The following is a 14291-nucleotide window of genomic DNA, read 5'->3' as shown; positions in this document are numbered from 1 at the left end:
TTTAGGGTCTCTGCTTTGGGGAATTTTAAAGATACCGAATGCAAGAGCTCATCAGAGTTCCTCTGCATCTCCCCCTTCACCTTCTGCCAAAGGATCGACCGCTGACTGCTCAGGACGCCTGCAAACCGCAACAAAGTAGCAAAGACGACTACTGCAACCTTGTATCGCTTCATCCTGCCGGCTTTCTCGCCTGTTTCCTGATGGTGCATGCTCTGGGGGTAGCCTGCCTCCTTCTTGCACCAGGAGCTCTGAAGAAATCTCCTGTGGGTCGACGGAATCTTCCCCCTGCAACCGCAGGCAACAAATGACTGCATCACCGGTCCTCTGGGTCCCCTCTCAGCACAACGAGCGTGGTCCCTGGAACTCAGCAACTCTGTCCAAGTGACTCCCACAGTCCAGTGACTCTTCAGTCCAAGTTTGGTGGAGGTAAATCCTTGCCTCCCCACTCTAGACTGCATTGCTGGGTGTCACGTGATTTGCAGCCGCTCTGGCTCCTGTGCACTCTTCCAGGATTTCCTTCATGCACAGCCAAACCTGGGTCCCCGACACTCTAACCTGCAGTGCACAACCTTCTGAGTTGTCCTCCGGCGTCGTGGGACTCCCTTTTGTGACTTCGGGTGGACTCCGGTTCACTCCTCTTCTAAGTGCCTGTTCCGGTACTTCTGCGGGTGCTGCATGCTTCTGTGAGGGCTCCCCGACTTGCTGGGCGCCCTCTCTGTCTCCTTATCCAAGTGGCGACATCCTGGTCCCTCCTGGGCCACAGCAGCATCCAAAAACTCTAACTGCGACCCTTGCAGCTAGCAAGGCTTGTTTGCGGTCTTTCTGCGTGGGAACACCTCTGCAAGCTTCTTCATGACGTGGGACATCCATCCTCCAAAGGGGAAGTTCCTAGTCCTCTTCGTTCTTGCAGAACACAAAGCTTCTTCCATCCGGTGGCAGCTTCCTTGCACCCTCAGCTGGCATTTCCTCGGCATCTGCCCACTCTCGACACTGTCGCGACTCTTGGACTTGGTCCCCTTCTCTTACAGGTACTCAGGTCCGGAAATCCACTGTTGTTGCTTTGCTGGTGTTGGTTTTCCTTGCAGAATCCCCCTATCACGACTTCTGTGCTCTCTGGGGGTTGTAGGTGCACTTTACACCCACCTTACAGGGTCTTGGGGTGGGCTATTTTTCTAACCCTCACTGTTTTCTTACAGCCCCAGCGACCCTCTACAAGTTCACATAGGTTTGGGGTCTATTCGTGGTTCGCATTCCACTTTTGGAGTATATGGTTTGTGTTGCCCCTATACCTATGTGCTCCTATTGCAATCTACTGTAACTTTACATCGCTTCCATTACTTCCTTTTGCTATTACTGCATATTTTTGGTATTGTGTACACATATCTTGTGTATATTTGGCATCCTCATACTGAGGGTACTCACTGAGATACTTTTGGCATATTGTCATAAAAATAAAGGGGCATATTTATACTCTGTTTGCGCCGGAATTGCGTCGTCTTTTTTTTTAATGCAATTCCGACGCAAAACGAACTCCATATTTATACTTTGGCGTTAGACGCGTCTAGCGCCAAAGTCCATGGAGTTTGCGTAATTTTTTTGCGTGGACACCTACTTGGCGTTAATGATATGCAAGGTAGGCGTTCCCGTCTAAAAAATTGACTCCGAGGCATGTGCACGGTATTTACACTCCCGGGCAAAATACACGCCCGGGAGTGGGCGGGTCAAAAAAAATTACGTCCAGCCGCTTTTGCGCCGTTTTTTAGCGCCTGGACAAGGCAGGAGTTAAGGGACCTGTGGGCTCGGAAGGAGCCCAGAGGTGCCCTCCCATGCCCCCAGGGACACCCCCTGCCACCCTTGCCCACCCCAGGAGGACACCCAAGGCTGGAGGGACCCATCCCAGGGACATTAAGGTAAGTTCAGGTAAGTATTTGTTATTTTATTTTTTTGTGGCATAGGGGGGCCTGATTTGTGCCCCCCTACATGCCACTATGCCCAATGACCATGCCCAGGGGACAGAAGTCCCCTGGGCATGGCCATTGGGCAAGGGGGCATGACTCCTGTCTTTGCTAAGACAGTGTTGTGCTTTCCTCTTATCTAGTTTTTAAAGCACTAACATAACACACCAGAAATGAACTTCTGAGGTCAAAGAAGACTTTTATTGTTGTTAATTCTTCCCCAACCCCAATTTTTATGTATGACGAATTAATAGCTTTCAAGTCCGCGTTAATCAAACAAAATATATCAGTTTGCAATATACACAGCAGGTTATATTTATAAGATATTGAATGCAAAGCAAAACAAATACTTCACCGTGTGGGATCTATCTACAGCTTCATCTTTCTAAGGTCTGCAAGCTGATGACCCCTGTCAGCCGCGAGAAAGAGAGATTCATCTACCCACACGGGATTGCTGGCAGCCTGCGCCAAGCTCCAGCACGAGGTCCGGCAGATTCAAATCTGACTCTCTGCAGCCTGTGTCATTCGTTACAAAGGTGTGCCCCCTCCTCTCAGACCTGGGAAACTGAGCAAGCCTTTTGGAGACTGGCCAGGTCTCCAAGACTACTCCTGTTCCCAAGCTCAAGCGAAGAAAAAACAACACCCATGTACTCTCTCTTATCATGTCTAGTCTACTGTGAGAAAAACATCTTGGTTCTCTGGTGCAAAAACACAGCTTGGAAAAATACAGCTTGGATTCTCAACTGCAATGTCTAACTCCACGTTAAAGGCAATAGGCAGCTAACCTAAATATCAAATGCAATGTCATGTTAAAGCCAACAAGCATCTAAGCTGAATACAAAATGCAATGTCTTATATCATGTCAAAGCCCATAGGCAGCTGAGCTGAATACAAAATGCAATGTATAATATCATGTCAAAGCCAATAGGCAGCTGAGCTGAATACAAAATGCAATATATAATATCATGTCAAAGCCAATAGGCAGCGGAGCTGAATACAAAGTGTAACATATGATATCATGTCAAAGCCAATAGGCAGCGGAGCTGAATAATATATGATATCATGACAAAGCCAATAGGCAGAATATCTAATAGCATGTCAAAGTCAATAGGCAGCTAAACTGAATACATCATGTCAAAGCCAATAGGAATGCAATGTCAAAGCCAATAGGCGGCTAGACTGGATACAGCATGTCAAAGCCAATAGGCAGAATACAGAATGTAATGACTAATGCAATGTCAAAGCCAATAGGCGGCTCAACTGAATACAGAAAGTAATGGCTAATGCCATGTCAAAGCCAATAGGCAGAATACAGAATGTAATGACTAATGTAATGTCAAAGCCCATAGGCGGCTAAACTGAATACAGAAAGTAATGGCTAATGCCATGTCAAAGCCCATAGGCGGCTCAACTGAACAAAACATACCATGTGCTACTGGTGAACATTGAGCAACTAATATGCGCAGTGGTGAAACACAAAGTCATTGGTCAAAACAAACTTTATCAAATGGCAGTACATTCCGCCCTTTGACCAATGAATTTTTGTTTCACATATCTCTTGTTTCAAACAAAAAAAAAAAAAACATCAGATCAAAGCAATCCCTGTAAAGCAATGAAAGTGAATTAACACATTGATCTCATAACCTTTCACATCAGATACATCTACATAGCAATTTTTTTCTCTGAATGAGTCTCTAATTCAACAGTGTTAGCAATTTGATGTGGCATGAGTTCTACTCATGTAAAAGATGCACGGTCCACCTGAAAGGTTTGCTGGAAGATAAGCAAAAGTCAGAGTTCCATATGAGAGGGAAAAAAAAAAAAAAATCACAGCTTAGTTCCAGTGGAAGAATGCAATCAAACAAGTTGAACTTGAACTGAAGGCGCAGTTTGCGCAAAATGGATCCATGGTGCTGGCACTTTACTCAGCCAGGTTCAGGTTGGGGATTCGGTCCCTTCCCCGACCCCACACGCACACACCGGAAGGGGGACCACACAGCACACTCAGGGACAGTGGCGAAACGTGGTAGGATCTGTAAAAGAAACAAGTATGACTTTTCTTGCAAATAACATTTTTCATTTAAACTGCACCCTTCCTCTTTCTTTCCCTGTTTTATAATCAGCAGGACGTTTTTGGGGCCCTTTGTTATATTCACTGCAGGTTCTGGAGGATCACTTGGGGCTTCAGCCCACACATCAGTACTGAGGTTTTTATCTGCTGCGCCACAGCTTCCCTTTTCTTGCACTGTCAGAAGGGCTGGGGCAGACTCATTCTTTACCAAACCTCCATTCACTGCACTTTTGCCAATTTGGGCCATTCTGTCTCCAATTTGTATGAATGAATCAGATTCTTTTCTAGGTATCAGCATAATTTCGATTTTTCCTTGGTAATTTGCAGCAATCACTCTCCCTAAAACCTGATCAATTTGCCATTCCTGTCCTGGTAACGTTCCTCTCCCCAACTGCTCTGTGACTGCTTGCATGACAGATTGCTTTTGTGCGTGCTGCACAGTTTTTATCAAATCTAGGGAAATGTGCATCTCTCTCATCTCTGCCCACCTGTAAGTGGCTTTTTCTCTCAGCTGTTCACATTTCTGGGGCACCCACTTAGCCATCCCCACTAAGGCAGAATTCTGGGTGTACACTTCTCTCTCTGAATTTTTCTCATTAACATCTGCAAGGTAATTGAACCAGTTAGGTACAAGCCATGTGGCTAAAACATTATCAAAGAACCAAAAATCAGCATAAAAATGACACATCTCACGTAGCTCTTGCTTTAAAATTTGACACACATTATACAACGCTGTTCCTTCTCCTGTGCCAGAAAGCAACATTTCAGTCAATGAATCATTAGTAAAACAAACATGCTTTTTATCTTCAGTAGACACGAATTCAAATGGTGCACACAACTTCATTGATAACTCTTTTACCTGTGGTACTCTAGCCCTGTCTTGCAAGTACCAGATCCATTGTATGATTCTAGCTAGGGGCACTATTTTCTTTCCTTGTTCTTGAGTTACATGTACATAAGTATTTCCTTCTTGCACTGCGCAGAAACCTAAAGTCTGCATTATTTCATTTGCCAAATCACAAGCGCGCAGCTGCATATTATTTTTCACAGTGACCATATACAAAAGTGTTAGGATTTCTCTCAAATGAGGGCTATTCTTTTTCCAAAAATCAAACAAGCTAATGAAAGTCGGCTCTTGCTCTAAAATCTTTCGTTTTACTTGTGCATTTTGCAACGGTAACTCGTAAATCACTCGTCCGTGTTATCAGTTAAGGAATGCATTTTGTCTGCCAAAAACCCTGGCTCACACGAAAACTCAGTGCAGCTCGGAGCTGTCTTAACCCCCTCATTACTGGAATGGGACAAGAAAGATTCTTCAAAAACAGCCTTTTTATAACTTTCAGTCGGGCTAATTTGCTCACGTAAATTCCTATTTTCATGTTCCAACTGCCTACATTTCTCCTGCATTTCTCTGTAAGCAGATAAAGGTATCCAAACCTTTCTGTCATCATTACTTCCAAAAGACACGTTTTCTACATATGTACAACAGGAATTATTTCTCAAAACACCATCAGCAATTTTAGCTACACATGCATTTTCTTCTGTAATTCCCTAAACAGAAAACAATTCACAGTTTTTCGTAGCACCATCAGGCAGTTTATCAACACATGTATTCCCAGACATGGTCTGCCGTGCTACTGTGATTCTCCAAAAAAAAAAAATTCTGTAATTCTCCAAACAACAAAAAACAATTACACTTTTAAAGTGTGCACTTAGAAATCTACCAACTCGTCAACACCCTCTTAATCACCTCTTAATGACCGACCCCACGACTCCTGGTACCAATTGTAGTGCTTTCCTCTTATCTAGTTTCTAAAGCACTAACATAACACACCAGAAATGCACTTCTGAAGTCAAAGAAGACTTTTATTGTTGTTAATTCTTCCCCAACCCCAATTTTTATGTATGACGAATTAGTAGCTTTCAAGTCCGCGTTAATCAAACAAAATATATCAGTTTGCAATATACACAGCAGGTTATATTTATAAGATATTGAATGCAAAGCAAAACAAATACTTCACCGTATGGGAACTATCTACAGCTTCATCTTTCTAAGGTCTGCAAGCTGATGACCCCTGTCAGCCGCGAGAAAGAGAGATTCATCTACCCACACGGGATTGCTGGCAGCCTGCGCCAAGCTCCAGCACGAGGTCCGGCAGATTCGAATCTGACTCTCTGCAGCCTGTGTCATTCGTTACAAAGGTGTGCCCCCTCCTCTCAGACCTGGGAAACTGAGCAAGCCTTTTGGAGACTGGCCAGGTCTCCAAGACTACTCCTGTTCCCAAGCTCAAGCGAAGAAAAAACAACACCCATGTACTCTCTCTTATCATGTCTAGTCTACTGTGAGAAAAACATCTTGGTTCTCTGGTGCAAAAACACAGCTTGGAAAAATACAGCTTGGATTCTCAACTGCAATGTCTAACTCCACGTTAAAGGCAATAGGCAGCTAACCTAAATATCAAATGCAATGTCATGTTAAAGCCAACAAGCATCTAAGCTGAATACAAAATGCAATGTCTTATATCATGTCAAAGCCCATAGGCAGCTGAGCTGAATACAAAATGCAATGTATAATATCATGTCAAAGCCAATAGGCAGCTGAGCTGAATACAAAATGCAATATATAATATCATGTCAAAGCCAATAGGCAGCGGAGCTGAATACAAAGTGTAACATATGATATCATGTCAAAGCCAATAGGCAGCGGAGCTGAATAATATATGATATCATGTCAAAGCCAATAGGCAGAATATCTAATAGCATGTCAAAGTCAATAGGCAGCTAAACTGAATACATCATGTCAAAGCCAATAGGAATGCAATGTCAAAGCCAATAGGCGGCTAGACTGGATACAGCATGTCAAAGCCAATAGGCAGAATACAGAATGTAATGACTAATGCAATGTCAAAGCCAATAGGCGGCTCAACTGAATACAGAAAGTAATGGCTAATGCCATGTCAAAGCCAATAGGCAGAATACAGAATGTAATGACTAATGCAATGTCAAAGCCCATAGGCGGCTAAACTGAATACAGAAAGTAATGGCTAATGCCATGTCAAAGCCCATAGGCGGCTCAACTGAACAAAACATACCATGTGCTACTGGTGAACATTGAGCAACTAATATGCGCAGTGGTGAAACACAAAGTCATTGGTCAAAACAAACTTTATCAAATGGCAGTACAGACAGGAGTCATTTCAATGGGGGTTGGGAGTCGAAAAAAATGGCGCAAATCGGGTTGAGGCGAAAAATTTGCCTCAGCCTGACTTGCCCCATTTTTTGGCGCCCAAGCTCCATATTCCCCTACGCCGGCGCTGCCTGCTGTACGTCATTTTTTTTCACGCACACCAGGCAGCGCCGGCGGCTAACGCCGGCTAACATCATTGAATAAATACGGCACCCGCATGGTGCTTCAGAATGGCGTTAGCCGGCGCTAATTTTTTTGACGCAAAACTGCGTTAGCGCAGTTTTGCGTCAAAAAGTATAAATATGGCCCAAAGTACCTTTATTTTTAGTATATCTGTGTATTGTGTTTTCTTATGATATTGTGCATATGACACCAGTGGTATAGTAGGAGCTTTGCATGTCTCCTAGTTCAGCGTAAGCTGTTCTGCTATAGCTACCTTCTATCAGCCTAAGCTGCTAGAAACACCTCTTCTACACTAATAAGGGATAACTGGACCTGGTACAGAGTGTAAGTACCCCTTGTTACCCACTACAAGCCAGGCCAGCCTCCTACACTCACTCTTCTAATTCTGCCCTAGAAACTCATTTATTGAGTCTGTCTTTACTAAACTGACTGTACTTTGATATGTTATGTACTGCCTTGTCTCTGAAAACATGCCTCATGAAATTGAGGTTTAATCCTGACCCATTCACCTGTGGGCATGTTATTGGGGGTCTTTTTTGGTGAGTAAAAATGTCGGGATTCCCTGTACCCACAAATGTTTGGTAGCAGAGGATGGTTGCAAGATGAGAGCACCTCCTATTTGCTTTAGGGATTTCTTTTGTCCTGTCACTGGTATTGTTGGAGTGGAGTAATTTTTTCTAGTGGATTATTTGATAAGTTACTGGCTTGCAGTTCTGTACCTGAGCAAAAAGGATTGTAAGTATTAATATGGCAGAATGATTCATAGGATTGAGGGTGTTTTGGTGCACTACTGATGTATTGTGAAATGTGTACTTGAGAGTGCAGGTTTGTATTGTGTGACGGATTGTCATTCTGCATATGAGGTTTTTGGCTATGTGATGATTATGGGTTCAATTGGTGTCTTGATCACTATGATTTTGATGTATTTGTCCTATTTGTGATTTGTGTTGAGAAGGTTTGGTTTATTATTAGTTGATTTGGTAATCCAATTTGTTGAAATCCAAGATTTTGAGATAATATTGTTGAACTTGTCTGCAAAAAAAAAGTAATGCATTTTTGTGAGTCACTGCATTCACAGAGATGGAGTTTTTGCTGACATAACAAGTTTCCTTTTCAGGGTTTTCAGGGTTTAAATGCCTGATTTGCATTGGTGTTAACTATTCTTAGGTGCGCGGGAGTGACTACACTGGCCAGAGGTGTATATCTGCTGGAAGGGAGTCGGGTTTAGTGTGAATTGGTTCACAAGTGCTGCAGAGGCACTGGTCTAGTTTCTATTGATTGTGAGCTTTTTTTTGTTTAACCTCTTGATTTTCTCCTGTGTAGGTTGAACAGACAAGTTTTATTTTGTTTATTTGCATGTGGTTTGTGAGAAACGGGCTGTGTATTGTTTTCTCATTCACTGGAAAAGCTGCACTGCGAATGGTTAGCTAGCTGAGTCGCCACCCTGGGACTGGTGAGATGCCACCACAGAGTCACGTTGTCATTGGTTGGTTGCTGTCGAAGTTGTTGTGTCATAAGTTGACTTTTGATACAGCAACTGGGATTGGTTGTGGTTACTTTGTTTGTCTTGTGTGGTTTTTGGGATATTTGAGTGTGAATAATGGAAGTTGAAAAAGCCTAAAGCTCCTAGCGTACCTGCTGTCGAGGGACAGAAGATTTCTCCACAGGTTCTGCATGTGCATGAAATGCTGACGGATGTTGGGCTTTGTACAAGTACCTGGATTCACGATTGTCATTAATATACTTGTGGTGGCGTTCTGGTACCTTCTGGTGTACCTGAAACATTAAAAAGCTGGATTTCTTCAGACAGATAATGAATGAGAACAAACCACTAGCCAGACCTGTACAGTTTAAGACACTGAATAAATGGGATCCAACGACTACAGAGAAAGAGAATTAAGAAACATGGTTGAGGGTTAATTTGGATAGTGTCTGGAAAGTTATTGGGACTAACAAGAAAGATGCTCGAGAGAGGACATGGTAAAGGGAGTGAGAGTTTTTCCTGCAGTAGCTGATGAAACAATAGACAAAAAGAAAGCTGATGAGGGTGACAGAGCAAAGCAGAGCCAAGAAAAGGATTCAGATGAGGAGGATAACTTTTTTACATGATCTCTTGAATTTCAGACCTCCTCCATACATTGACAGAATATAGAGACAAGTATAGGTCTCCGTAATCATATCTGACATGAGCGCAATGGGAGACGGTACAAGTGTAAAGGCTCAGAGATTGACAGCATTTACAGTGACAGAAGCAAGTACAACAGCGAATGTGAGTGCCCTATTTGATAGCTTTGAAAAGTACTATCAGAGATACCACTGTTGCTGCAACTCCTGTCTCTACTGACATGCCTGTTACTGTGCCTGCTGAGTTTTCTAAAGAGAGGGAGATTAATATTGGACTTTTAAAGATTGTGTTTGGACAAATCTTAACAATAAAAGCTGATTTAAAAAGACAGCTGCCCTATACTGTAGATGAAATGAGATACCTAATCACAGAAGCAGCAAGGTGTGAAACTAAAGCATATGATAAATCTGAGGAATTAGCTGATGAACACAAGGTTGATATAATCAGAATGAGGAAAGTACAAAGAAATTATAAACTGGATTTGAGAGAAGTGGAGATAATCTGAGCCTGTAAAGGCATTAGACCTGGCTCTTTTAAGGATTTAATAGAGAAAACTGAACAGAAAGTGTAAAAAGAAAGGTACAGAGAAGGAAAAGAAGGTAACGGTGATTGGTAGTAACTCAAAAGCATAGACAGTGTCAGAATTTCCTTGGACTAAGAGTGATCTTTATAACCTTACGCCAAATTTTCCAAAATTGAGAGAGGAACCTGACAAGTGGTACAAGGAGGTTCATGGATTGGTGAAAAGTTTGCAAATGCTTTGTACTGATTTGTATATTTTATTTGAGATTGTTGTTTCTAGTGATCTATGGACAGAGTGTAAAGTTGCTGTTGTTGACTGACTAAGGAACTAGCTAGAATTAAAACTAAAAATGCACTGGGTGGTTGCTGACAAATAGAGAGCAGTGATAGAGTGAAAGAAAATGCTATAAAATGCTAGAAATGCTAGAATGCTAGAAAAATAACAGAATTGGGCAAATATCTTGAGAACTAGACAAGCCGAAGGAATCAGTACGTCCTTACTATGAGATGCTTATGCAGATTTATAGCAAGTATAGAGGAACTGAACAGCAAGAGCAAGAAGGTATTGGATGGTTCATGTCAGCTTTGTGTGTTTTCCCCCTGAGCTTAGTTCTCATATTTAGCAGAGTTTGATCTGTTGGCAAACAAAGGGAATTGATGAGATTTTAAAACATGCCAAGTATTACACTGACTAGTTTAATGCAAAGCAGAAAAAGATGAAAGAAAAACTGATGACTACCCAGGCAAAGCAGATTCAGAAAAAAAAAAAAAAATCAAATGATGGGTTACAATTTAGATTTTGCACCACCTGATAATTTTGGAATGAATGGAGTGCATGTCATCCAAGGTGTTAGAATAGGGAATGAGATTGTGAAGATGCTGGGTCGTGGTAGACCACTTGTGAGTAATTCGGGAATGAATGGAATTATTAATTTAATGAAGAAAAGCACTGCTTGTCATTTATGTGGCAAAGTCGGGCAGTGGAAGCGTGAGTGCCTTTGTTATGCCACTGAGAGTTGGTTGCTCTGTCCTACCAACTTCTGTGCAGAATGTGCAAAATCAAGGGCAGTTCCATACAAACGTGCTCATGGCTCCAGTAGTACCACAGCACATAAGAAATAAAATGGTTTACTTTCCAGGATAGCAACAAATTCAATTGATTCTGAAAAATCCTTTTCCTCAGTTTTCATCAGACACTAATTTGCAATGGCAGTGCCTGAGACGGAAGAAGGATTGAGGGCCATATTTATACTCCGTTTGCGCCGAAATTGCGTCGTTTTTTTTTACGCAATTTCGACGCAAAACTAACGCCAACTAACGCCATATTTATACTATGGCGTTAGAGGCGAATAGCGCCAAAGTTCCCGGAATGTGCGTCATTTTTTAGCGTGAACCCCTTCCTTGCGTTAATGATATGCAAGGGAGGCGTTCCCGTCTAAAAAATGACTCCCAGGCCTTTACGTGGTATTTATACTCCCGGGCAAAAGAGACGCCCGGGAGTTGGCGTGGCTAAAAACGGCGCATTTGCGCCACTTTTTAACGCCTGCTCAGGGCAGGCGTTAAGGGGCCTGTGGGCTCAAAATGAGCCCACAGGTGCCCTCCCATGCCCCCAGGGACCCCCCCTGCCACCCTTGCCCACCCCAGGAGGACCCCCAAGGATGGAGGGACCCACCCCAGGGACATTCAGGTAAGTTCAGGTAAGTATAATTTTTTATTTTTTATATATTTTTTTGGTGGCATAGGGGGGCCTGATTTGTGCCCCCCTACATGCCACTATGCCCAATGACCATGCCCAGGGGACAGAAGTCCCCTGGGCATGGCCATTGGGCAAGGGGGTATGACTCCTATCTTTACAATGATAGGAGTCATGTTGATGGGGGATGGGCGTCGTTAAAAAATGGCGCAAGTCGGGTTAAGACGATTTTTTCGACGTAACCTGACTTGCCCCATTTTAAGACGCCCATGCGCCATTTTCCCCCTACGCCGGCGCTGTCTGGTCTACGTGGTTTTTTCCCACGCAAACCAGGCAGCGCCGGTCTGATTGCGCCGTCTAACGCCATTCCATAAATACGGCGCCCGCATGGCGCTTCAGAATGGCGTTAGACGGCGCAAAACTTTTTGACGCTAAACTGCGTTAGCGCAGTTTAGCGTCAAAAAGTATAAATATGGGCCTGAATGCTTGGTGCAGTCATAGAGGTAGACCAGAGTGGCCCATATGTAGATGGTAAAGTGAATGGCCATCCTGTATCATTCTTAATTGATACTGGTGCTGTCCACTCTTCAGTTCATTCTGTGAAGGTTCCAAACCTTCCCCCCTCGGCAAGAGAAGTCCAAGTTGTAGGCAATCACAATAGGCAGATTGTTTATCAGGTTACAGCAAATATCCCAGTTAAAATAGAACCCATGGAGAACAACCATCAGCTCATATTGTGTGGTTCAAATCCTGCTAAATTACTTGACAGAGACTGGCTTTACAAGATAAACTATGGCCCATATTTATACTCTGCACCGGATTTGCGTCATTTTTATTACGCAAATTTGACGCAAACTTAACTCCATATTTATACTTTGACGCTAGACCCGTCTAGCGCCAAAGTTATGGAGTTTGAGTCATTTTTTGTACGTGAAAACCTACCTTGCGCTAATGACATGCAAGGTAGGCGTTCCAGTGCAAAAAATGAATCTAAGGCACGTGTGCCTTATTTATCCTCCGGCGTCAAAATGACGCACAGGAGGAGGTGGGCCTTAAAACCTGGCGCCCAGCCGGATTTGCGCAATTTTTTAACGCCTGGGTCAGGGCAGGCGTTAAGGGACCTGTGGGCTTATTTCCATGGTCAGAGGCCATGGAAGCAGTCCACATGTGCCATTCCCTGCTCCCAGGGACATCCCCTGCCACCCTCGCCGACCCCTGGAGGATACCCATGGATGGGGGGGACCCATCCAAGGTGAGTGCAGGTAAGTATACATTTTGTTTTTGGTGGCATAGGGGGGCCTAACTTGGGCCCCATTAAATGCCACTGTGCCCAATGGCCATGCCCAGGAGACAGAAGTCCCCTGGGCATGGCCACTGGGCAGGGGGACATGACTCCTGTCTTTGCTAAGACAGGAGTCATTTCCAAGGGGCTTGTGCGTCAAAAAATGGCGCAAGTCAGGTTAGAGCCAATATATCTTTGACTCTAACCTGACTTGCACCATTCTTTGGCGCACAACCCCCAATCTTCCCTTCGCCTCTGCTGCCCGGTTACCGCCATTTATTTTGACGCAAACCAGGCCGCAGCGCCAGCTAACGTCATTCCATAAATAAGGCACCCAGCTGGTGCGTTGGAATGGCGTTAGCCGGCGGTACACTTTTTGACGCAAATATGCCCAAGCACTGATTTGCGTCAAAAAGTATAAATACGTGCCTATGTATTTTATTGCACATGGAACTCAAGGTAAACACTCCATGTTTAACCCCTTCTGTGCCCAGGACGTAATGGTTACGTCCTGAGGCACAGTGCTGCTGTGCCCAGGACGTAACCATTACGTCCTGTGCACAGAGCCCAGAGGGAGCGCTAGCGCTCCCTCTGTGGGGTTCCCCCCCACCCCCCCAAGTCAGGGATGGAAGGGGAAGCCCTTCCCCTTCCACCCCCGACCCCCCCAACCCCCCCTGTGACGTCAGCGCGCGGGCGCGCGCTGATTAGTCACAGGGTCTTCCCCATCGCGCTGGAAGCAGAGCTTCCAGCGCGATTGAAAAAGAAATGCTTTTGCATTTCTTTTTCAATCCCATGGGGGAGGCCCCGAGAGGCTTCAAAGGGAAGGAAATGTATTTCCTTCCCTTTGAAGTCTCTCACAGGTTTCAAAAGCCGGATTGCTTGCAATCCGGCTTTTGAAACCCCACTAGACACCAGGGATTTTTTTTTTTTCAGTGAAATTGGCAAAAGGGAGCGACCCCTTGGGCAAGGGTCGCTCCCGGGGGGGCATTTTTTTAGGAAGGCCTTTTCTGCCCCCCCTGGGGGCAGAAACCTCTAGGCACCAGGGACCTTTATTTTTTATTTTTTTGTGATAATTTCTTTTTTTTTTAGGTGGGGAGCGATCCCTTAGGCAAGGGACGCTCCCCTACGGGGCAGTATATATTTAGGCCATTTCTGCCCCCCTTGGGGGCAGATTGGCCTATTTTGATGAGGCCAATCTGCCCCCAAGGGGGGCAGAAACCATTAGACACCAGGGAGTTTGTTTTTGCGCGCGAATTTCACGCAACGGGAGCGA

The 14291-nt window shown here is 44.3% G+C and overlaps 1 long non-coding RNA gene across 1 annotated transcript; it reads right to left on the bottom strand.

The window, feature by feature from the left end:
* Nucleotides 1-3687: 3687 nt before the first annotated feature.
* On the bottom strand, nt 3688-6307 carry LOC138283498 (uncharacterized). The gene is made up of 3 exons (XR_011201275.1): nt 6048-6307; nt 4515-4629; nt 3688-3988 (listed from the first exon to the last, which is right to left on the bottom strand). It is a non-coding gene; the product is annotated as an uncharacterized lncRNA (long non-coding RNA).
* Between the last annotated feature and the right edge of the window lie 7984 nt (nt 6308-14291).

The sequence above is a fragment of the Pleurodeles waltl genome, chromosome 3_1 (assembly GCF_031143425.1).
Source record: "Pleurodeles waltl isolate 20211129_DDA chromosome 3_1, aPleWal1.hap1.20221129, whole genome shotgun sequence".
NCBI lineage: Eukaryota > Metazoa > Chordata > Amphibia > Caudata > Salamandridae > Pleurodeles > Pleurodeles waltl.
The sequence above is the reverse complement of the archived record's forward strand: the minus strand, read 5'-3'. Positions and strand labels throughout refer to the sequence as shown.